Source organism: Giraffa tippelskirchi, chromosome 3, assembly GCF_054371585.1.
Source record: "Giraffa tippelskirchi isolate mGirTip1 chromosome 3, T2T-mGirTip1v1.2.pri, whole genome shotgun sequence".
NCBI classification, from domain to species: Eukaryota; Metazoa; Chordata; class Mammalia; order Artiodactyla; family Giraffidae; genus Giraffa; species Giraffa tippelskirchi.
The window spans coordinates 181,155,603-181,181,946 of NC_137277.1; the positions used below are offsets into that span (position 1 = coordinate 181,155,603).

Consider the following 26,344-nt stretch of genomic DNA (forward strand, 5'->3'; position numbering starts at 1 on the left):
GCAGAAAATTATCTCTGCTGATAAATTAATACCATGGTATAGGTAATTTTTGACAAATATCTCTTAAAACTCAGTATAGACTCAATAAAAAAAGCTTTTCCTCCAAAGAATATTTATTTAATAAAACCTGCCTACAACTGCCTACAACTCACTCTTCTTCATCATTTGTCTCCACAATAAAAGTTACTATAATCTGGTATAATCTCAAACACTAAAAAATATGTCTCAAAGACAAAATCACCATCTAGTGATTTTCCTTGGGGCCTTCTTGTGTGCTTTTCATATCCCATACCTCTGGGTAATGGGTAATTCATTCGTTAAGACATTGAAACATGAAAAGTCCCCAGTAAAAAAACAAAAAAAGTAAATGTCATGCTTTCATTTTCTTATCAAGCAACACATTGAATATCCTAATACATATTTCCTGGCATATCACAGGTCAGACAGTTGTAAACATTTTCTTTTAGTCACACAACATACAACCAATCTCTGAATATTTTGGTTTCCCTACTTAGGACTAGAATAACTCATCTCATAATTAAATGTAATTGGAATCAGACTAGAACAGTTTCCCCAACAGACTTGATTTCAAAACCAAGCTTTGAGCCAACCAAACATAACAGCAAAACTGGTTATTTCAATCACTTCCCCAAAAATATTTTGCTATCTGATTTCAGGTGACATATTTTAATGTTAGTTACCTAAGTTTCATCAGAGCATTTCCAAGAATGATTTTGAAAGTAGTATACAAAAAAATGAAAGAACAGTTAAATTCAAGATTTAAGCTCTCAACCCAATTTAACATTTGTTTAAGAGCTATGGTAGTTTGCTTACAAAGACAGCCACCAACACTTCCTATCAAGTATTAGAGTCACGATGTGAGGCCCCGTTTTCCAGCAGCCTCCGGATGATGAACCACCCTAGCTGAAGCATCAGACATGAAGCTAAGGCCATCTTATATCCTCTAGCTCTAGCCCAGCCACTGGTGCTTGCTGCTGCTGCTGCTCCTAAGTCGCTTCAGTCGTGTCCGACTCTGTGCGATCCCATAGATGGCAGCCCACCAGGCTCCCCCATCCCTGGGATTCTCCAGGCAAGAACACTGGAGTGGTTGCCATTTCCTTCTCCAATGCATGAAAGTGAAAAGTGAAAGTGAAGTCGCTCAGTCGTGTCCAACTCTTCACGACTCCATGGACTGCAGCCCACCAGGCTCCTCCGTCCATGGGATTTTCTAGGCAAGAGTACTGGAGTGGGTTGCCGTTGCCTTCTCCACCACCAGTGCTTGCTGCTGCTAAGTCGCTTCAGTCGTGTCCAACTCTGTGCGACCCCATAGACGGCAGCCCATCAGGCTCCACTGTCCCTGGGATTCTCCAGGCAAGAATACTGGAGTGGATTGCCATTTCCTTCTCCAGTGCATGAAAGGGAAAAGTGAAAGTGAAGTCGCTCAGTCGTGTCCGACTCTTAGCGACCCCATGGACTGTAACCTACCAGGCTCCTCCGTCCATGGGATTTTCTAGGCAAGAGTACTGGAGTGGGGTGCCATTGCCTTCTCCGACCACCGGTGCTTACACCTCATGAAATAGAGACAAGCTGCCCGAGATCATACCACATGGAGCAGAAATGAACCACTTTCACAAAGCCCTGCCCAAAGCCTGCCAGGCTCCTCTGTCCTTGGAATTTTCCAGGCAAGAATACTGTAGTAGGCCTTTAAAATTTAAAAATATCAAGGTCTTAAAAGTACTTTCAGTGATGGACAGAACAACTAGACAGAAGACTAACATGGAAAAAGAAGACTTTCAGAACAGAATAAACCAACTAACTATGCCTCACAGACATCTTATAGAAAACTCCATTCAACAACAGAAAAATACATATTCTTCTCAAGTGCACACAGAGTATTCTCAAAAAAAGACATAAATTAGACCATAAAACAAGCTTCAATAAATTTGAAATGATCAAAATCATACAAAGTATATTCTGATCACATGGAATAAAATTAGAAATCAATAATGGAATGATATTTGGAGAATTCACAAATGTGAAAATTAAACAATATACTCCTAAATAACTATAGGATCAAATAAGAAATCACAAAAGAAATTAGAAAATACTTTGAAATGAATGAAAATTAAAACACAACATACTTATGGTATGCAGAGAAACCAATGCTCTGAGGGAAACTTACAGCTATAAACAAGCACACTAAAAAAAGAAAAAAGGTACCAAATCAATAACCTAAACTTCCACCTTAAGAAACTGGAAAAAAGAAGAGCAAGCTAACTAAAACAAAAGAAAAAAAAAAATTAACAGTGGGGAGAAAAGGTAAGAGTGGAAATAAACAACATGGAGAACAGAAAACCAACAGAGAAAATCAATGAAATTACATTTTTTTCTTTGAAAATTTGGATCAATATACAAAAATCAATCAATGTAATACACCATATTAATAAAATAAAAGTTCTTCATGACCATCTCAACAGATGCAGAAAAAGCATCTGACAAAACCCAACACCCTTTCATGATTTAAAAAAACACAAACAAGGACTAGATGGAAACTTCCTCAATCTGATGAAGAGTATGAAAAACTTACAACTAACATCAATACATACCACACATAGGGAAAAAGCTTTCTCCCTAATACCAGGAACAAAACGAGGATGTTTGCTCTTACTTCTATTTGACATTGTACTTAAGGTTCTAGCCAGGTCAATTAAGCAAGAAAAAGATATAAAAATTATACAGATTAGAAAGGGAGAAGTAAGATTATATCAATTTACAGATGACACAATGTTGTACATTGAAAATTCTATGGAATTTATACATATACACATACACACACACACACAAACCTACTACAAGAAGCAAGTTCAGCAAGATTGCAGGATACAAGATCTACACTCAAAAATCAATTGTATTTCAGACTTCCATGGTGGTCCAGTGGTTAACCAATGAAGGGGACACAGGTTCGATCCCTGCTCTGGGAAGATTCCACATGCCATGGGGCAACTAAGCCTATGGGCCACAATGAGCCCACATTCTAGAGCCTGGGAGCTGCAACTACTGAGCCCATGTGCCACAACTACTGAGCCCACACACTCTAGAACCTATACTCTGCAACAAGAAAAGCCACCAAAATGAGAAGCTTGTGCACTGCAATTAGAAAGTAGCTCCCGCTTGTCACAACTAGAAAAAGCTTATGTATAGTAACAAAGACCCAGTTATAGTGCAGACAAAAATAAATAAGAAAACATGTTTTTCAAAAAATGAATTGCATTTCTATACATAAGCAATAAACCATGCAAAAATGAAATTAGGAAAACAATTCCATTTATAATAGAATCAGAACAACGCTATTTTCATGTGTCCTTCAAGAATTTACTCAGTCACTTCTTGGAAGGCCTTCCCTTGGCCACTCCCTTGTACCTAGTAGAATTTTCTTTTCTTCCTTGGTTTTCCTCCTCTGTAATCCCATAATGTCCTGTGCATATCTCCTTATGGAGCTAATCCCACTTTTACTGGTAGCATCCTTGAAGGTAGCAATTGTGACATTTTCATCTCTGAAATTCTTATTTCTAGTACAGTGACTAGCAAAGAATAAAATATTGGATAGATGAATGGTGGAGAGAGATGATGACACAAAATATTCAAACAGAGTTATCCCAGAGACAATAAAAAGACAGAAATGGAATATGGAATATGGGTGTCAAGATTGGAAAATGCAGACCTTAGAGTCAACTGCTTCAGCCAAGAATCGTACCCTCATCTCTTGCATCTCTTGCATTGGCAGGTGGATTCTTTACCACTAGTGCTACCTGGGAAGCCCCAATAGAACCTCTAAGAATACATAAAATCTTAGAAAAATAGATGATGAAATATGGAGAAAAAGGCAAAGTTTTTCAATGTGTGAAGGGTTACTTTTATATACGAAAGTAAAAGCAGTCTGTCTTGGTCACAGAACATTGCCTCTCATGAGAGTCAATGATCTATCATTTGTCATACCTGTTTTTCTAGATAATTTAAAATGAAGTAGAAGAGAAATCTAAATGAGAAATCATTTGCTATTTTAAAGTTTAGCAAAAAGCGAGCAAGGGAAACAAAAAAAGACTTTAAAAAAAATCAGTATGGATTTCCCCAGTAGTCCAGTGGCTAAGACTCTGCACTCGCAGCACAGGGTGCACAGGTTTTAACCCTGGTGGGGGAACTAAGGCCCCCACATGCCAGGCGGCACGGCCAGAAAAGACAGAATACGTACTGACCATGTCTAAGATTTCTAGAGGCCACAGGGAATGTGGCAAAGTACAAGACTAAGCCCCACACTTACAATCTTGTCACGTACAGGAAAAATGATACAAGGCAGTATATGGCACATATATCTGCAAAGGTTTTCAGAAGAAAACAAAAGAAATCCTTCTTTGATGAGAATCAATTCTCCCTGGGGCTTCCCTGCTTGTCCAGCGGTTAAGAATCTGCCTTGCAATGCAGAGGACACCGGTTTGACTCCTGGTTTGTGTGCCACATGCTGTGGAGCAACTAAGATCATGCACTACAACTACTAAGCCCATGCTCTAGAGCCCAAGAGCCGAAACCACTGAGGCCATGTGCTGCAACTACTGAAGCCCGAGTGCCCAGGGCCTGTGCTCGGCAACAAGAGAAGTCCCCGCAATAAGCCCACGTGGCGCAAGTCAATAGTGGCCCCAGCTCACCAAAACTAAAGAAAGCCCCTGCGCAGCAAAGAGGACCCAGCACAGCCAACAAATAAATAACAATAACAAAGTTAACAAACTATCAACTCTCCCTAATTTATCTTTTTTAAAATTTGGATTTTCATCAATTGAGCTTTCCTAAAGAGATTCATTGTGTTTAGAATGTAACTAAAAATACATAAAAATCAGAAAAGAGATTGCCTCCTGAAGGGGGCAGGGAGGCAGGGATTAGCTGGGAAGGACAGGAGGGAACTTGCTGAGATTATGATAATGCTTTCTATTAGTGATTCTCAAATTCCCAGACCAGCATCAATGTGTCACTGAGGACTTGCTAGAAATGCAAATTCTCAGGCCCCACTCAGACCTATTGAATCAGAAACTCTCAGGATAGGGCCCTGTAATTATTTAGAAGCCCTCCCAAAATAGACAATCACCATTAATACACCACAGCAACAGCCACTGCAGGCAACATCCCTGATGAAGACAAAAAGTAGTTCAGTGAAACTTTACAAAGAAGCATGATACTTGCAGGGCCTCCCCCGTGGCTCAGATGGTAAAGAATCCACCTGCCAATGCAGGAGACGCAAGTGATGCAGGTTCAATCCTGGGGTCAGGAAGATCCCCTGGAGAAGGAAATGGTAACCCGCTCTAGTATTCTTGCCTGGAGAATTCCATGGACAGAGGAGCCTGGAAGGCTACAGTTCATGGGGTCGCAAAGAGTTGGACACGACTGAGTGCACACATGATATTTGCATAGCTTCAAAGTATCTCCCCCAAAATATTTACTAATTCCTATGGCAGTTTTAACATATGCCCGTAAATTTTTTCAGATTCTCCCCTTCAGGAGATGGGGCTTGATTCCTGCCACCTTGACTCTAGGCTGGACTTAGGGACTCACTTTTTAGGAAAAGGAGATATTTAGAAAAGACACAAAAAAATTAGTAACTTTACAGTGGAGAAACCTAGCAGACTTTACCTTAGTGAAACTGAAAGTCACTCAGTCATGTCTGACTCTTTGCAACCCCATGGACTATACAGTCCATAGAATTCTCCAGGCCAGAATACTGGAGTGGGCAGCCATTCCCTTCTCCAGGGGATCTTCCCAACCCAGGGACTGAACCCACATCTCCCACATTGCAGGCATACTCTTTAGCAGCTGAGCTACCAGGGAAGCCCAAGAATACTGGAGTGGGTATCCTATACCTTCTCCAGGAGATCTTTCCGATCCAGGAATCGAACTGGGGTCTCCTGCATTGCAGGTGGATTCTTTACCAGCTGAGCTACCAGGGAAGCCCAGACTTTACCTTAACCAAGAATGATAACTACTGATACCATATATCTCCTTACATGATGTGATGAGGACACATTACCTCTGTGGTATTCTCCCCAAAAATGCACAACCTATCTAACCATGAAAAAAAAAAACTGACAAACTTAAAATAAAGGGCATTCTACAAAATAGCCAGCTAGTGTCCGCATCTGGGATGGGCGAAGGAGTTAAAAAATACCCTTTAGAGTTAAGGATGATTCATTAGTACTGTACACTCATGAAAGAAAAGATATTACAAAAATTTACAAAGATAAATGGATAATTAAACATTAAATCCAAGAATGATTAACAGGAAGTATCTTTTAATAAACAATTGTAATCAATGATTACAACACAGAATAAGCATTTTACAATCTCCTAGATAATATCTTAAGCTTATTTACTATGCAGAGGTAGGTTTACTATAAAGCTAAAGAAGCTTAAGCTTCAAGGTCCTCATTTGTATTGGTCCCTGCCAAGGCCAAGCGGTAGAAAAAAGACTGAATTATCTTTCTAAAGTCTCTATAAAAATGATATTACAAAGTCATAATATGAAAGTCTTTAGCAGCATGAATATAGGGGAAATTATAGCAGTGTATCAGGTAGTTAAAAAATATGCTGTTTTTCTGAATTTTGTGATGTTTGGGTTTTTCAGTTTTGAAAATATATAGTTTAGGGAATTCCCTGGTGGTCTAGTGATTAGAACTCAGTGCTCTCACTGCCAGGGGCCCGGTTCCATCTCTGGTTGGGGAACTAACATCTTACAAGCCACCTGGCTCAACCAACAGAAAAATAAATAAAATATACAATTTGTTGTGGTTTATTTTCTCACTCTGAATAAACATTTGTTTTTATCTCTAATTTTGTATTCTTTTTCTTTTAAAAGCCCCTGTTGTTAAGCATTTTGAATATGGATGGAATAATTTAGCCTGCCTCATATGTTTAGTACCAAATATTCATTTTAGTATCTCTCCTCCTATCATAGACCTTCAGTATTATTCATAACTAGGTAAAGTAAACCAAAGTATGGATCAAATTTCAATAGAACTTATTTAGAGCTTTTATTTCTAAACCCATCTTCAGCCAGGGAGAGATTACAAGTAACAAGGATGATGAAATAGAAAAGAACATTTCATGGATAGGTAGTATACTCTATTAAAAAAAAAAAACACAAGAGATTCATTTGCAATGACTATCGATTTGAGCAAAACAGGATACAGTTGAACAGTAAGAAGATAATAAAAAGAAATTCAGTAAGCTGTTGGTAACTAACAGCAAAGATGGCTATGGCTGTCAGCCATAGCAAAAAACAGAAAATCATGCAGTCAAAGAGGAAAACATGATTAAAACCAATCAAGGACAGTTCTACAAAATGTTAATACAGAATTACTGTAAGGCCTGGAATCCCATTCCTACGTACATACTCAGGAAAAATGAAAACATATGTTCACACAAAAACCTGTACATGAATGGTCACAGCAGCATTATTCATAATAGTCAAAAAGTGAAAACAACCCAAATGTCCATTAGCTGATAACACGAATAAATAAAATGTAGCATGGCCATACAATGGAATATTACTCAGCAACTAAAAGGTGTGAGCTATTGATACACTACTGCATAGACAAACCCTAAAAATGCTATGCTAACTGAAAGATGCTAACCACAAAAAGCCAGATATTGTATGATTCCATTTATATGAAAAGTTCAGAAGAGACCAATTTACAGACACAAAGTAGTTAGTGGTGCCTAGTGCTAGGATTACAGGTTGGGGAATGGGTACTGACTGCCAATGGGCATGGAGTTCTTTCTTGGGGGAGAAAAATGATCTAAAATTAGATTGAGATGACAGCTGCACACACTAGAAAACACTGAATTGTATGTTTAAATGAGTCTATTGTTAATTATATCTCAATAAAGCTATCAAAAATGCCAAGGTCAGAATATGTATAAATCAGAGAAGATGGATTTTACAGAAATGTCATTGAAAATAGTAATAATTATTATTTCCTACTCACTAAGCGTCCACTGTGTCCTGGCACCAGATTTGTGTAGGTGTATGTGTGCCCAGTTGTGTCCAACTCTTTGCCGCCCCATGGACTATAGCCCACCAGATTCCTCTGTCCACGGAATTTCCCAGGCAAGAATACTAGAGTGAGTTACCATTTCCTACTCCAGGGGATCTTCCCAACCCAAGGATTGAACCTGTGTCTCTTGTGTCTCCCGTATAGGCAGGTGGATTCTTTACCACTAGTGCCACCATATTATGTATTATTTCATCCTTTCAGCAGTTCTAAAAGGTAGGTCATGTTAAACTTTATATAAACTTAACAAAGAGAGACTGAAAAATAAGGAGGATAAGTTACTTATACACAGCTAAACAGTATCAGAGCCAGGATTATAAAGCAAGTCTGTGACTCCAAAGGTCTTTGACTCTATTTTACTTTTTCTGTATTAAAACAAGCCAGGAACCTTGTATCAATAGCCTAGCTATATGTCCCCCTCTAGAAATAATAGTCTGTGATACAAGAGACGCTTCCTTTAACATTTAAACTTAGACTGCTCAGAGCACCAGGTGTTCCATCTTGATCACAAGAAGTTACATTTATCGCCACTGTCCTCAGCCCAACTCTGGACCTGATTAAGGACTAGGATCTCTTCAAGCAAACCCTGAGATAAAATTACAACGAACCCAAAGTATAGCTCCTTAGGCATCCAACGATGTTAAGAATCAAAACATGGGGAGGGAATACTTACTGAGAGCTATTTTGTGCCAAATTTCTAAGTTACAATCAGAGATTATATTATCTGAGATAAATGGTCAAAAAGAAGCTCCCCTTCCCACCTCTATTCCCAAACTCCTCTTTCATTTGTTTTTTTTTTCTGCGAATGCTAATTAAATAAGCTATGAGTAACAGTGGTCTCCCTTAAGGGTTGTATATACCTAGTGTTAATCACAAGCAAGAAGTGGCTCCTCTCTCAAATATAACCAAAGGCTGGCCAAATAGAGAACCCGTTTTCACCTCTTGGCCTTCTCTGGGTTTAGAGCACTCTGTATATGCTGTAGGCACTCCCAGGTAGAAATATAAGTGAAGACAGCTTCTGCCATGGGAAGGCAGACATGTGCGTTGCAGTTAAGAGGGGAGGCATCCCAAAAGAAAACCACCAATTAAAGAGGAGCTTTATCTTGTGAGACAGATTATATAGAAAATTCCAGTATCTCGGTGCTCATTTCCCTTTCGTATCTCCTAGCCTTTAGCAAAGCCCTAAATGTTCCAGCCTGGTCTCAGATGTGTACTACAGGAGTATTAAGAGAAGACTCACCTCTGGAGCAGAAAATTAAAAAGAAAGCAACACTCCCTGAGGCCAGCAAGGGATTCCCCAGGGAAAGGTGAACCTTTAGGAACAAAAGTCCTTGCTGGGAGCTCCAATTATCCCACCCCATGTGCAGAATCTCCTTCAAAAGCCAACTCTGGAGGAGCCTGGCTCTTATTTACTAAGAGAAAAAGCAGGTTTTTTTCTATCAAAACTGCCTAACTGTAAACTCAGGTCTATCTGATTCCAAAATCCGTATCGTTACTGGCTGCTACATCATGCTGCCTCCAAAATAATATTAACAGAAAACTATTCAGCAAAAATATGGGAGAGAATGATTTAGGAGAAGGAGGAGGAAGGGAGGCAGGGAGGAAAGGGAAGGAGGAGGAGAAGGGAAAGAGGGAGGGATTTCTCCAAAGCAATGAAAACAACTCATTGCAGACTGAATGTCAAAAATGGAAATAGTTAATATTAATGTATGCACTTAGTTAGCATACATGGACAGCAGTACCTACTATACAGCTAACATTTAAAATGTGTTAATTCCTTTCTTTAAGAACAAAGACAAGAGCCTAGTAGAAAAATGCTGTCTGAAGTTTTGGCTTTTAAAGAAGTTCAAGTGTAATGACATTAGAACAGACACCCAACAACGATGACAAAAACTCTATATTTCCTTATTGAAAAAGTACTCCGTAAATGAAAAAAAAACCAGAATGGGGCTGACTATAAAGTCATACATCAGTCTTCTGTTTCAAACAAAAAGAGGAACACATTATCTCACTTCTCCAATATGTCTAAACACAGAAACACAAATTCACCAATTCATTAACTCCAAAATCATTTACTTTTTTATTACTCTACGACAATAAGGTATAACATCCTTTGTATCCTCTAAAAGTCAGAAAGATTCAAGGCACTTCAGCTTTCAGGTGGCTTGTGTACAGTTCCCCTGCAAAAATACCCTCCCAACGAACATCAGCCAAACCTCTTCCTGTTTTTCAACCTTGTATGTTTACTTTCACATCTGCTGTGAAAGATAAAAGCAACAATGGGGACATCAACCACATGATCCTGTCCTACCAACCCGGAAATGAAGCTCTGAAGCCAGAATTGCTGTGAAATGGGTCTTCAGAATACTCACACACAGGCTTAAAAATCTTACAGCGTAGGTCTGAATGAAATCCAAAGGTAGACAAAACCATATATGTTTCTAAAGAGCTATATTATATTTGAAAGAAAGTGGAAGTGTTAATTCCTCAGTCATGTCTGACTCTTTGCAACCCCATGAACTGTAGCCCATCAGCCTCTATCCATGGGATTCTCCAGGCAAGAATACTGGAGTGGGTTGCCATTTCCTCCTCCAGGCGATCTTCCTGACCCAGGGATCAAACCCAGGTCTCCAGCATTGCAGGCAGATTCTCTACCATCTGAGCACCACAGATGCCCAACTGAAGTAGAGAAAATGTATGGGGCAAGATATAAAAATTCTTCTTCTTAACCAAAGATTATTTTCCCCATGTTCACAAGTCAGATTTTATCTTAGGTAAAAGGGAACTGCTACTGCTAAGTCACCTCAGTAGTGTCCGACTCTGTGCGACCCCATAGACGGCAGCCCATCAGGCTCCGCCGTTCCTGGGATTCTCCAGGCAAGAACACTGGAGTGGGTTGCCATTTCCTTCTCCAATGCATGAAAGTGAAAAGTGAAAGTGAAGTCGCTCAGTCGTGTCCGACTCTTAGCGACCCCGTGGACTGCAGCCTACCAGGCTCCTCCATCCATGGGATTTTCCAGGCAAGAGTACTGGAGTGGGGTGCCATTGCCTTCTCCAAAAGGGAACTAACATTCACTGATCATCTGTAGATGATGGTGGGCACACTGCAAAGTTTGTTTTTGTTTGTCATTATTATGTATTCTATGTAATGTATTATCCTTATTTTATAGAAGAGTAAACTGAGGCATGGTAAAGTACTTTCACAAGATCACAATCATTAAGAAATCATCTCAGAGAGAAAGCCTGCATCTCTCCTAACAAGTTTGTGGTTGTACTAAGTAAAGGTGCAGCAGTAAGGAATCTGGGGGTCTTCCCTGGAGGTCCAGGGGTCACTGCACTCCCACTGCAGGGGGCATAGGTTTGATCCCTGCTCAGGGAGCTAAGAATTCGACTTTGAGGCCAATTTTCACTTGCTAATTATAAAACTTTGGACAAGTTACTTAACTTTTAACCTGCTACTTAAAATATAAAATGGGATGACTCACACCTACTTCACAGGGATGTGGTGAGGCTGAAATGTAAAAATAATGGCTAACATTTATCTGGTGCCAGACACTGTCCCACATATCTTGCATATATTAACTCATTTAATCATCATAACAACCTTAAAAGGTATTTTTTATCATCCACATGTTATACAATGAGTAAACTGAGGTACATAAGTAACTTGCCCAAGGTCACCACCAGTTTAAAAGTGGCACACCAAGAATTTAAAACCAGGCATTCAAGCCCTCAGGCTCAAACCTTCAATACCTATGTCATCCCTATAAAGAACACAGTCCAGAGCATGGCTCATAATAAGTCATTGATAAAAACTAGCATTATTATTTTACCAAGCATATACAACCCCCCAGTCAATTGCTGAAAGGTGTTAAAACAAAGAGCCAGAACTTTAGCCCAGGTTATACTCTGTGCTGTTCCCATAACTATGTGTCTTTTGGACCTAACGCATCTATTTCTAAGCTTTATATACATACTCAGTCATTTTTTTAAATTAATTAATTGACTGTGCCAGGTCTTAGTCGCAGCATGCAGGATTTTTAGTTGAGGCATGAGAACTCTTAGTTGTAGCATGTGGGATCTAGTTCCCTGACCAGGGATTGAACCTGGGCCTCCTGCATTGGGAACACAGAGTCTTAGCTACTGGACCACCAGTGAAGACCTGCCCAGGCATTTCTAATACTGGATCACTAAACTTCTCTAGGAAAGAAGTCATGTCTTCTACATTTTTGTGATCACATACACCCATAAGGTCCTGCTGATTGTAGATAATCAATTGTGTGTGTGTGCCCAATCACTCAGTCATGTCCGACTCTTTGTGACCCCATGGACTACAGCCTGCCAGGCTCCTCTGTCTATGGGATTTTCCACCAAGAATACTGGAATGGGTTGCCACTTCCTTCTCCAGGGGATCTTCCAGACCCAGGGATTGAACCCACATCTCCTGCATCTCCTGCATTGCCAGACAGATTCTTTACCACTGAGCCACCTGGGAAGACCAGACAATCAATTAATACATATCAGTTAGATGATCATGTCACTCCTCTGCTCAAAACCCTCACAAAAATTCTCATCTCAGAAAAAAGTGCAAAGTCTGTAGCATAGCCACCAGGGCACCACACCAACTGTTCCTCCCACTTGCAGCCTCTCTGAACTCAGCTCCTACCATTTGCCCCTAGATGATCTTGATCTTGCCATGCTGGCTTACTTAATGTTTCTCAAACACACCAAACATCCTTCACCTTTGCACCTGTTGTTCTGCCTGGAATGCTCTTCTCCAGATACCATTCACGACTCTGCTCAAAAGCTGCCTTACCAGAGAGGTTGTTTCTGACCACTCTACCTAAAATATCCATCCCACTTCCCTCCCTCTTCGCTCCCTTGTCCTGCTTTCTCTGATCCTCACTAAAACCTTCCATTTTATCCCTGATTTGTATACTTTATTATTTGTCCTCTCCCACTAAATGTAAACTCCACAAGAACAGACATTTCTAGTCTACTTTCTTCACTGTTATGTCCCAGTGCACTTAGGATAGGACCTGGTAAATAGCAGATGATTCATAAATTTTTATTAAATTAATAAATGGTAGATGTATTGGGGTTTCCCCAAGGGCTCAGCGGGTAAAGAATTCACCTGCAATGCAGGAAACGCAGGAGATACAGGTTCAATCTCTGGGTTAGGAAGATCCCCTGGAGGAGGAAGCGGCAACCCACTCTAGTATTCTTGCCTGGGAAATCCCATGGACAGAGGAACCTGGCAGGCTACAGTCAATGGGATTGCAAAGAGTTGGACACGACTGAGCATGCACAGATGTATCAGTTGTCTCTTGTCATATAACAAATTACCTCTGAAACTTGGTGGTTTAAAACAGCAAACATTTATTATCTCCACTTCTATGGGTCAAGAATTCAAGGGCATGGCTTAGCTCGATGCCTTTGGTTCAGGGTCTCTGATAAAGTGGCAGTCAAGCTGTCAACAAGGTTTACGCTCTTCTCAAAGCTCAACTCTGCTGAAAGAATCTGCTTCCAAATTCACTTTCATGGTAGTTACTGACAGACTTGGTTTCTCACCATGTGGGCCTCTCCATAGGCTGCCTGAATGTTCTTAGGTTATAGCAGCTGGTGATCCGAGTGACAGGAAGAGAGCCTGAGATGAGAGATGAGAGAGCCCAACGGAGAAACCACAGCCCTTTGTAACCTAATCTTGGAAGTGCCATCCCACCACTGTGCTATATTCTATTCATCAGAAGTAAGTCACCAGGTCCAGGGCACACTCAAAGGGAAGGGATTACACAAGGCATGAATACCAGGAGGCACGAATCACTGGGCCATCTTAAAGGCTGCCTACCATAGTACACATAACAAAAATCCAAAAACACCCTGCCCCTTGGAAGACCAGCTTTTATCCTCATCAGTGGAAAACAGTGCAGTAGAATCTCAGGTTAGACCAAATGTGAACTTCAGGAGGGCTGGGAATTTTGTTCACTGCTGTATCCCCAGGGAACAGAGTGATTTGTGTACTAAATCTTTGTTGCATGAATGAAAACGAAAAAACACCTTGACCTTTGGAAACCTGATATATCCTTTAAGATATGTATTTAAATATGATGCTATGATCATTATGCAATCATCGCCTCAATGCTAGTCTTTTCAATCTTATGAAACACCAAAGGGAGTACATTAACTATTAAACATTTCTAGTTAACCAGTGTACCTTAACAGTCATGTTAGAGATAATACAACTAGCAAAGAGAAGTTAACAAAAATAGCATCTGGAGAAAAAAAAAAACTATTGGATGACTCCTTCTGAGTAGATGACATACATCTTTTAAAAAATGGATTGGATATTGATTGTTATTATGTAAATATTGTTCATTTTCCTAGGTATGATAATCGTACTGTGATTATGTAGAATAATGTCTTCATTCTTAGAAAACGCATAATGAAGTCTTTTAGGGGTAAATTTTCATGATATCTGCAACTTACTTTCCAAGAAAATACGATACACACACACATACAGAAGGGCAATCAGAAGCAGTAAGATTCATAACCAGGTCTTAATTATCCTGGATTTCACATTCTCACTATACTTCTACATGTCTAGGATGTCCCCAATGTTATGTATCTAACTACCATTCTAAGCAGTGCCTGTGTCTGGGGGAATGAGGAGGGCAATGAAAGACAGGATATTGACGCTCTGCTCTCCAGAAGCTGACAATCTTACTGGGAAGCACCAGTTTCATGCACAATACAAAGCAACACATGACAAATTTGGTTTGCAACAAACAAATGCTGCAAGAGTTCAGAAAAGGATATCAATAAACTTTCAGAGAATAAAATATCTTTGAAACTTCTTTCTTCTAACAATTCTCTTGTTCTTGGCATCCTTTCCTTTAACCACTTCTCCTTTACTTTATCTACTTGGCAACAACTGAGTGATTATTTCCTACTAACAAAACTATCTTGAGATGATCTAAACATAAAACACATATTTTTCCTGTTTGGAATGCAAGATATGATTTTTAAAAATAAAATACTATTCACATTTTCACTGGAAAGAAGCACTAAATATACTGTGTGAATTTTCTTGCCTTCAAAAGCAATTGTGTTATTTCAAGTGTTGAGGATGCCAGAAAGCTTGAGAATTTAAAAATAACCTCACAAAGAACTCATTTCCAACACCAGATGGAAAGAAATTACTCTAAAGACACACGTGTGGGAGGACATATATACAACATCATATAACACTGTGCAAAAGGTTTATATATGATACCATCAAGATTCGCAGAAATCTGCAGGTAGTAAGTTAGCAACATTGTCAATTCTCTGAATCACTAAAAATCATAAAAGGGCAAGAAACTGCAAGTGGGTGGTAGCAAAAAAAAAAAAAAACAAAGAGCCTTCACTTTAAGCTGCCTTCCATGTGTCTCCACTACATGATGAAATGGTTGGCAGGTAAAATTTGAGCTTAAATCCTTGGAGCTCTTGACAGTTCTGCCTGTGTCCATATGGTCAAAACAAGCAGGGGAAATGAATTTCAAAAATCTGTACCAAGTGTATTATCAAGGTGAAACACTTTTAACTTGAATATATGTAGAATTTCAAACTGGTTAACTGAAATACATGCCTGACATATAAATTAAAATAGCACTTCTTTATAAGATGATGTACTGTTCAGATCCCATTGTGTTAAAATGATTATAATAGTGTTATTAATTTACACAAGTATTAATAGCTGAAACACAATCACAACTGAACTTTGGCATAGTACTCCCTAGTCACAAATTAGCAAAAGTATACATTTTGTTACACTTAAGGGTAACAGGCTTCAATGCAACCAATTCAAAATATTGCTATGCTTTATTGTTGTTAAATCATAGAATTTCTCACTCAAAACTTTTATGTTATAACTTTATAATGGTAATGCTATCAAAATATAATATTAAAGTGTCTGAGTGACTATTAAGGCAGAAAGTAACTAAACCTTAGTCTATACTGTGTCCAATGTCACAATTCAGACGTATAAAGGGCCTACCAAAAAGTTTATTTGTATTTTTATAGGAGATGGAAGACACAAGGAGCAGACAGATTGCATTTATAAATCACAATAAACTACAGGAATATATACTATACCCAATTTTTTATCTTATTATTTTCACCTAGTTCCAAAAGAAATTGAGGTGTTCCTGTCCCTATTAATAGATAATATTTTTAGATAATACAGTTAACCCTTGAATAACAGGGGTTTGAACCGTGTGAGTTCACTTATACTTAGATTTTTTTCATGAGTAAACACTACAGTACTACATCATCCAAGGTTGGTTGAATCCTCAGAGGCAGAATCACATACATGGAAGAACCACACGCACGGAGGTCCACCTATAAATTACACATGGATTTCCAACTGTGCAGAACATTAGCACCCGTAACCCCTGAATTAAGGATCAACTACAATGTAGAATTATAGATATACATTGAAGGTAGATAGAACAGAATTAGATAATATTAATAGAGCATCTATTGCTTCTTCCAATTTTATCATTCTATTTAATCACAGTTTCTATCTATTTTATCAGATAATCTTGCCTCTTCCTCCCCACTCTGCCAAGATTACACTAACCCTATCCAAGCTCTACTCCACATAGTTCAGAAATAACGTTAATTTCAACAAGCAGACACTGCCCTGAGAGTTGAGAAAGAAGACAGCCTGGACTAATTGGGAGGAAACGACCCAAAGAGCCCTCAACCATGGAAGGAAGAGATCGGCAATTCAATACACAAATCACCGTTTAATCCACATGGATTTAGGTTGGAGATAATCAAGAGATACCTACAGAATGAGGACTGGTCTTAATAAATGTAATAATAAAACAATAAAGAATGAAATAATAAAATAAACATGATACCAAAATGGCTCTGGAATTTCTCTTTGGAAGGGACTTTTTTAGGGGGGCATATTTACTTAAGGTGACTTGGGGAAACTGATGAAAATTAGGAGGTAGGTATATTAAAGTCTCTCCAAGTCATTCCTTGAATTGTACCGGCCACAACCATGGAATGCTGCTTTTCTTTAAAGTTCAAAAAGCAGTCAATTTATTTTCAAATACTTCAAGGTGGGTACAATCCCACTTAAATAAAAATAATTAGCAAAAATAAGTGTAAGCAGACTTTTATCGTAATCAGATTCTCCCACTATAACTTCCCTAAAACCAACAGCTGAAGTAGTGTCAGTGAGGAAGTTAATTCTAAGTAAGACCCGCACTCAAAACATCAAAGTTCTCTTTTCCAACCCCTCCAATTTCTGAATCGTGTTCACTGCTATACCTCTTTTATCCTTCTCCCTGTGTATTCATTAAATAACAGCATAGTAAATCAAAAAACAGCGTAGTAAATCAAAATACTAATCTAATCCAGTGTGTGTACCAGGTAGATTGTTACAGTGCATTTTACTGTGCACATCATGAGCCCACTCATAAAAAGGATACAAAGTAAGTCACCAGTGACGTACCAACAAACTTAAACAACAAAAATTAACATATATATTTAGAATCTGGCTCTTCGCTAACTAAAAGCTATTACAAACACAATGAACCAATTACCTTCCAGTAATTCTAGATTCTCTACATAAATAAGACTCGTAACTTATCAATTCAGAGGGCCCTTTTAAAAGTTTTTAAAAATTTAATCTTTGGGGGCTTTATTCAGAGAAAGAAAGCAAATTTGTTCACAAGAAAAAAAGTTGCTAGAATTATTCTTGTTTAGCTCACAAATAAAATTAGATGATTCTACGCTTAAGCAGTAGGTGAAAAAAAAAATCCTTTAGAGGTAGCAACGAATCTATCTGAATAGGCATGTGACCAATCACGAATTTGATGCGACTCTTGGAAAAATACACTGGCAGCATTTGCTCTGATCTTCTTAGATAGTAAGGAAACAGACTGTGATCTAACGTATGCACCTCTTGATTTCAGAACCACATTCAGCCCCTGATAGCTACCAATATTCCCAAATTATAAAATTGGATCACCAACATTAAATTATATTTGGACATTCAGAAAACAATATAAGCAAGCCCTATCACAAATCACAGACTGAGTATTTTAAATCACAATCTACTGATAAGCAAATCAAAGTACCTACAGAGAATTCAAGAATCCTGTGACTTGTAGGGAACTCTTCTGACAAGCTTAACTCTGAAGCTTTTTTTAGGAAACCAAACAGCACTGTAAGCACATTATCTCCCATAAAATGAATCTGTTTAAAATTAAGTCCATAAACTAAGGAATGAAATGGAAGGCTGGCTCTGTAATTTCCAAAAATGTTAAACTCAAGCTGCATACAAAACAACACACTGCTGAATTCTAAATGTGAGGTGTAAATCTGACAAAAGAGAAAAACAAGAAAAACACATAGATACATAGATACAAGAAATACATACATACATAGATACAAGAAAAATACTTACATACATCTCAACAAAATCCCACAACTATTTTTTTTTTTAGAGACAGGAATCATTTAAAATCCTTTGTTAATTTAGATATTAGCTTAGAAATGTTTCTAAAAAGAAAAAGAAAGAAAATACAAGTACCTTTAAAATGAAAAAATGAAGCTGCTGCTGCTGCTAAGCCGCTTTAGTCGTGTCCAACTCTGTGTGACGGCAGCCCACCAGGCTCCACCGTCCCTGGGATTCTCCAGGCAAGAACACTGGAGTGGGTTGCCATTTCCTTCTCCAATGCATGAAAGTGAAAAGTGAAAGTGAAGTTGCTCGGTCGTGTCCGACTCTTAGCGACCCCATGGACTGCAGCCTACCAGGCTCCTCCGTCCATGGGATTTTCCAGGCAAGAGTACTGGAGTGGGGTGCCATCGCCTTCTCCGTAGAAAAGAGGAAGATTTGTGTGCTATTCTGTTAATATATAAATTATCATATCACATTCTTTTATATATTATACTGATAAGCCTACTTTATAAGTCCTTGGACTGCAAGGAGACCCAACCAGTCCATTCTAAAGGAAATCAGTCCTGAATACTCATTGCAAGGGCTGATGTTGAAACTGAAACTCCAATACTTTGGCCACCTGATGCAAAGAACTGACTCATTTGAAAAGACTCTGATGTTGGGAGAGATTGAAGGCAGGAGGAGAAGGGGACGACAGAGAATGAGGTGGTTGGATAGCATCATCGACTCAATGGACATGAGTTTGAGTAAACTCCGGGAATTGGTGATGGACAGGGAGGCCTGGCATCCTGCAGTCCATGGGGTCACAAAGAGTCAGACACGACTGAGCAACTGAACTGAACTACTTTATAAAGGCTTCTCAGGTGGCGCTAGTGGTAAGGAACCTACCTGCCAAAGCAGCAGACAATCCCTGGGTCAGGAAGGTCCCCTGGAGAAGAAGGCAACCTACTCTAGTATTCTTGCCTGGAGAAACCCCATAGAAAGAGGAGCCTGGCAGGCTCCATGGGGTCGCAAAGAGTCTGACACAACGGAAGCGACTGAGCAAGAACGCAAGCCTACTTTAAAATATAGGCTTGTTTACCATATCTACTACTTCGATACAATAAACATGATTTGAGTGTTTAACAAACGTTAAGGAAATGTCAGCTCTTAGACCACCAAGAAATGGAAGAGACGTAGAGAAACCCACCTAAGAGATAAAACTTTCTTCTATTAGTTTCGTCTGTTTGTTGACAGCCAGAGTTTTCAAGTGTTCAACCAGTCAATTGGTGGAGTTCTTAGCTCTGAGCAGAATGGAACCCTAAGAGGTTTTCTTAATCTACCATCAGCCATCTTCTACCACGAAGGGTTGCACATACTGATGGGGCATTTAGGACCTAATCCTTTTAACAAACACCACTTCAAATTCAACCGGCTGGCCATATCAGTGAAGCTCAAAGAAAACTCAAAACAAAACAAAAAGTTCCATCAAGTTCCTTTCACATAGGGACACTCCCCCCACACTTCAAATTATTAGTATGGAACATTCATAAAGAGAACTGAAAACAGAAGGAATATACGGATAAATGACAAGCACAGATGGAAGCTCATGGCCAAAGGTACAAATGAGAAAGCACGGGTTATTACTGAGCAGTTAGCTCTTTTTGACTGGAAAATACAAGTAGTAAAGAAAATAAAGGTAGAAAGGTAGACCGGGGCACACTACGCACAGACTTACCTAAAAGACATTTGGTTATAAAACACTGGTATAAATGTTGGGAGAATTTTGGTAAGGTCTAAAGAGTCAGATCATCTATTGATAGTTCTAAGCCTGAATCAATTATACAAGGGGAAAAAGTGTAGTTTTGTTCTAGAAGAAAAGGGAATCAGAAGGTTAGCATGCTGCAGGTAAGTTCACTTTTAATAGTAACAAAGATATACCACACTTCAGTTTCCCAAGGGATATAAATAATGCTTATCTTTATCTTAATTATAACCTTGCTGTAGAATGCATTCTGAATTAGCACCTTGATACCAAGCCAATGTGATGCTCAGTGTTTATATTCACTGTTTAATCTGTCATTTATTGAGAGCTTATTGTATGCCATATATTCTGTTATGTACTCCATATGGATCATATTAATAACACCTCAAGAAACTATCTTATATAACCAAAATCGGTCACCTGGCAAAGAACTTATTATGTTTCCAACTTACAGAAAAGGAAAATGAAGAGTATGTCAAGTTTCCCTAAAAAGTAAGAGTTAATGCTACATAACAAAACTGAGGTGAGAATTATATAAAGATGTATATATTTTATTTAAAGGATCAAAAATATTGTCAAGACTGAGAATACAGAAAACAGTAACGATTAACAGCAATGGATACAGTATACATCCTCAAGAGAGTATAAATTCACTATAATAATATCCAAGACAGAAGACATAACCATTTCTTCCAATCTTCCCTAAAAACAGAACAGAATAGCAGCTGTGAAGTCACACAGACTACTAAAAAAAAAAAAAGCTCGGCATCTCTTAAAAAGAAAAAAACTAATTCCTAATCAGCAATATATGCCAAAAAACGACAAGTCTCCACAGACTAGTCATTTACGGTTGGGTACAATTAAGAAAAAAACAGGATGAGAGTCGCTATTCATGTGGCCAGAAATCAATCCCTCAGCAATTTGTTTCACCTGAGATCACTTTCACTCTCAAGAGAACGCCGGTTCCTGGGAAGAACAAACCTGTTTTGGCAAACGCCCACCAGGAATAACAGCCTGGCGATACATCTCGGTGGACGAGCCTAGATCCTACCCTCTCCACAGGTAAAGGCAGCCCAGCGAGCAGGAGGAAATATGTCCAAGCCGACAGATGCACAAACTGAAAAAGGAGGTCAGGAAGCTGAGAGAATCGATTTAACCCCTTGGTCTCTGGGACCCGGGAAGACTCGGTGGGAGAGCATAGAGACCTGGGGTTAGGGGGGAAAAAAAATTTTTTTTTTAATGATGTGGGTGTCTGTGGCGGGAAGGCCTTCAAGTCCTTGCAGGCTCCCTCCACCCCTCACAACTAAGCCTGACTTCAGACCGCCCAGATACCTCGTCACCGAGAAACCGCTCTGCGGCTGCACCCCACACCTTCGCCACCCGAAACCTGCAACTCGCCCCCCACCTGCTTTCTTTCTAGGGCTCCTGCCCACTGTACCATGACTGCCTGACCAGACGGTACCGATCGCCCCCTCGTCAAAAATGCACTCAAGAGCCTAACTTTTAAACGCTCCCCCCCAGCGCCACCCCGGCCTTATTTCCCCCTCAGGCCGACCGCGTCCGGGCTCCAAGCCCTTCGGCCGCCGGCTTGCAGAGAGGGCTTTGCGGAGGCCGTGCAGCCCGCGCCCCCGGCCCGGGCCTGCGGAGGGGCTGGAGACAAAGAGGCGGCGGCGGCGCCGCGGCCTCCAGGACCGTCCCCTCGGGGACAGCTCCGCGCGCCCCCCACCCCCCCAACCCCAGCTCAGCTCGCGCGCCGCCACAGCCTAGCCTCACCGGTGGTTCTGGGGCCCGGGCTTCTCGCGCCCGCCGCCGCAGCCGCCAGACGAACAATGGCAGGAGAAGGCGCCGGCGTCCGAGGCTCGGCGCTCTGCGGCTCGCTGGCCCCGCGGGCTGCAGGCAGACTGACTGACTGACTGACTAACCCGCCGTTCTGAGGGAGGGAACGAGCGAACGAGCAAAGGGAGCGAGCGGGCGGCCCCGGCGTGCGCCCTCCCGCCTTCCCTTCGCGAGGCGAGGGCTGGCCCGGCCCTCAGCCATCCCGCCCCGCGAGCCCCTCCCCCTCTGTTCGCCACAACATTGTAGTAAATTTCTATTGGACGGCGCCGGAGGGAAGGAGGGGGCCGGGCCCGCGGCCCGCCAGCCCATTGGCTAAGACCGAGTTCTCGCTCCTCACGTTTCCCCCCGCCCTCCCCTAGGCCGGTGAGGAGAGGGGAGCGGAAGGGAAAAGAAGGGGAAAAGGCCAGGGGCTAGCCGCGTGTGCGCAAGCGCGAACCCGCTCTCAGGCCCTTAAGTTCCCGGGGGCCCCCGCGCTACCCACGTGGGGAACAGAGTAGCTAGTGCCCGGGACCAAGGTGACGCCCTTTCCCCCCTCCGCTCCCCACCCCTCTACCCCCCAGGAGGGCCAGGTAAGGGTCTGAGATTTGGAAGTTGCTCCCAAGCTAACCATGCTCGCTGGCTGTCCCCCAAATGCACCTACTGATGTTAGGTAAGTCATTCAGTTTTTCCGGGCCTCGGTTTCCCCACCTACTAACTTGACATCTCTAGGCGCCATTCCAACCCTGACATTCGATGAGGTTTGACCTCTCCTGGCAGCTGTGTGAGACCTGAAATGGATTCTGAGTGTTGCGGCCACGCCAAGATTTTAGCTGTCTTCTGCATTTACGGGTCTCCTACTTCTGCTGTGGCACCCTCAAAATCGTGAGAACTTAGCTTCGGAAATCTGGTCTCCAGCTGAGCTTAGAATAGCTCTCACAATTGCCTGATGTGCCCGTTGTTTCCTTTCATTAGCTTCAGAGGCCACTTGAACCTTCCACACTCCCTGCCAGGCTGGTGTCTGAACCAGCGAGCAGAAAGGCTCAGTTTTAAGCATGGTCCCTATAAGGTAAGATAATTCTGGGAATAAAAGATATTCCCATTTTAGAGATGAAGAAACCCACGCAGAGAGGCTTAGACCTGCCAGGATAAGAAGCCAGGCAATCTGACATGGGAGCCTGTAGATGCCAGCTAGGCTGTCTCCTTGTATCTAATCCTAGACCCCTCACAACTCAGCTTGGCCTCTAGAAACAGACTACCTGAGTTCAGTTCTCAGTCTCCCTTATTGTTCGGCCTACTCTGTGCTTGTTTCCAACCCATAAAAGGGGATAGTAACAAACTCCTACCTTCCTCATAAGAGTTACTGTAAAAATTAAATGAGTTAAAATATGTAAAGGGCTTAGCTCACAGTAAGATCTACCTAAGTGTTAATTATTCCTGCTATTTGGAGACTAAAATATGGACTGAGAGGTGTGGGGCTCGCTGACATAAAAATAATATATTTGGTAAGCACTAAATTGTCAGCACTGAGCTGAGCACTTTACATGGTTATCTGTTTGAAACATCCCAAGAGACCCTTTAGGATCACCTGACTACCCTATCTAAAACAGCCTCCACTAACACACACCTGCCACGCTTTAATTTTGCTTCATGGCACTTCTACCTGACTTTCTACTATATATTTATCTATTTGTCCCTCTCAACAAATTGCTGCAGTTTAGACTCACTAGATCACAAGCTCTGGGAGGGCAGAGACTTTGTCTTTTTGTTCATCTCCCAGAACGGTGCATACTCAATAAATACTTGCTGAATGAGTGAATGAGTTATCCCCATGTTATATAAAAGAAAGCTGAGGCTTAGGTGACTTGGCCAAGGTCATTCTGTGTACTAGGGTGAAGCACCTGCTCTTGAATATTCTGGTCCCCTGCCTCAGGTCCTCAGGTTCAGGGAGCTCTAACTCTACCACCTGCGTGCCTCAGAGGTTCCCTTTACCTATCAGACCTGGAAATCCGGTGCCATGAAGGATAAATCCTGAAGATCAATCACAAGACAGCTCACCACTACCATCACTGTGTTATCCAGCAAATACAGATTCATGAAAACCAATATTCTCTATACCATGAACTGCTAGGCAAAGATAATAGCTTCTATTTAAAGAGGCTTAGTTGGAGTGGGCAATATTTAATAATCATCACCCTGAAAAAAATAAAAGTGGAGGTCTCAGACTAGAAAACAGCCGAACATAAGGCAGATGTAAACCACTCAAATTTAGACTGCCGTGCAACACCACACCAACAACTGTTGGCACAGGCTTTAGAATCTTAAAATATTTAAAATCTAGTCCTGGCTTTTAATTCTTAGGCTGGAGATGAAACGGCTTTGTAAACTGTAAAGTACTATCCACACATGAGGGATTTTTATTAATTAGTTAGGTATACACCATAACTTGTTAGGCTAAGTGCCAGATCCTTGAGCATAACTGGGCCTAACACATAGAGAGTGAGAGGCAAAGTCATGCCCAATCAAAGGCGGAAAAACTACCCTAACTCCTGTGCCCATCTGCCCTCTCAGAAGAGGCCTCTGCAAACCAGACATCTGGTCCCAGCTCACCCCGCAGAGGCTGCCTTTGAGGACAGGGTAAAGGTCCCAAGCACCATCTCTGAAGTTAATTTCCTAGGAAGAAACTCAGCTCCCTCCCTCCCTCCCTCCCTGTCCTATGCTCACTTCTGGGTGGCAGCAGTGCCACGCTCCAAGCCCCAGGACAGGGTCTCTAGCGGCCATCTCTATGCCGCCTGCCAGCTGAGCCCATTGCTGCCTCCCCCACCCACCCCTCCTGTTCCTTCCTAGGGAATACAGGCCCTGCAAGCTGCCTCTCAGCCCATGAGCGGTCAAGGCCACTGAGGGGAAAAAAAAGAAAAAAGACGGCATGAAAGGGTCCTAATCCTTCCCCATTACAAACTGAGTTCCAGCAAAACACCAACACCAGCTGCACAGAAGAGGGTGAAATTAGATGGTGAAATTAGGTGGTGACCAGTGAGGAAGGCCAGGGAGGGGAGATGGGGCCTCCGATGACCTGGAAGAGATGAGACTGGAAGAAAGCAGGGGTAGGTGGGGGAACAGTTGGAGACAGAACCATTCCCAAATCTGGGACGTGGGTGGATTAGGGACACAGCTGGCCTGAAGCCCCAGTGATAGGGCTCGTGGAAAGCATTTGTCAGTTGTGGGGGTAACAAGAGATGAAGAGGGCTTTGAAAAGCTGGGCCCACCAGCAAAGTGTTCTGAACACTCACTACTGAATAAAAACCAACCCTGGTACCAAAAGTACATGAAGAGTAGAGCTTTCCATACGGCCCCTGGTAATAGAATTGAAGTCATTTTACACCTTTTAAACACAAATGATAAATCAAACAAGCTATAACAGGGCAGAAAAATTGCTATTTTTACAATGGTATGCCTTTCCAGGGGATTACTTTTAGTAGTACTTGCACTGTCCACAAAAAATATAGTCAAATAATTTAAAAATTTTAATCAGCATAAAGCCATCAATCAGAAATAACTACCATCAATATTTTGGTGAGAGATTTCCCTTCTATACCTCTCCTGTCATATACTTTTTTGTTTACATATATTAAGTCACATGAAATTGCTGATTTTATAAGTTATTAGCATTTGCATATGTTTCAGCCTAATGCTTTTTTTTAAAATTTAGATTGTATTGTTTCAGAACCAACTTTTTTTTCTCCTAACAATATATTATGACATCCACAGTGCCCTCAAGTGGATGTACCGTAATTTAATTAAACTTAAATGTCAGTCATTTAGGTTATTTCCCATTTTTCTCTCTTTTTACTTCTTTTTTTCTTCTTTTCTCATTTTTTCCTTCTTTCTCTTTTTCTGTTTTCCCCATTTTTCTCTAATACCTGACAAATATCCTTTTTATATCTAAATTAAACCAATGACTATTTTTTAGAATGCATTGACTGAGACATATGTATATATATATTTTTAATTATAGCATACAAGGCTGCCTGTGTTAGCCTTTTTCTAGATAAAAGCAAAAGAAATCAGCAGATGCAATGAAAGACAATATCCTAAATGAATACTCTTTCATATGTGAAAACACAGAGCATGTTTTGACCTCTCTGATAGAATGCACTTTGCTTATAAAAACTGCGTTAAGCTCTGTTTTAGAGAGTTCTCTGTGCATAGTAAAAGCAAAAAAAAAAAAGTAAATAT

General features: G+C 40.8%; 1 protein-coding gene across 18 annotated transcripts in view; it reads right to left on the reverse strand.

Annotated features, from left to right (window-relative positions):
• EPB41 (erythrocyte membrane protein band 4.1) overlaps positions 1 to 22,308 on the reverse strand; it is a 159,786-nt gene extending 137,478 nt beyond the window's left edge. For all 18 annotated transcript variants that reach the window (XM_081586323.1, XM_081586319.1, XM_081586314.1 and 15 more), the window contains exon 1: positions 22,070 to 22,308. The gene's annotated coding sequence lies outside the window, so the exon portion shown is untranslated. The remainder of the gene's footprint in view (positions 1 to 22,069) is intronic.
• Between the last annotated feature and the right edge of the window lie 4,036 nt (positions 22,309 to 26,344).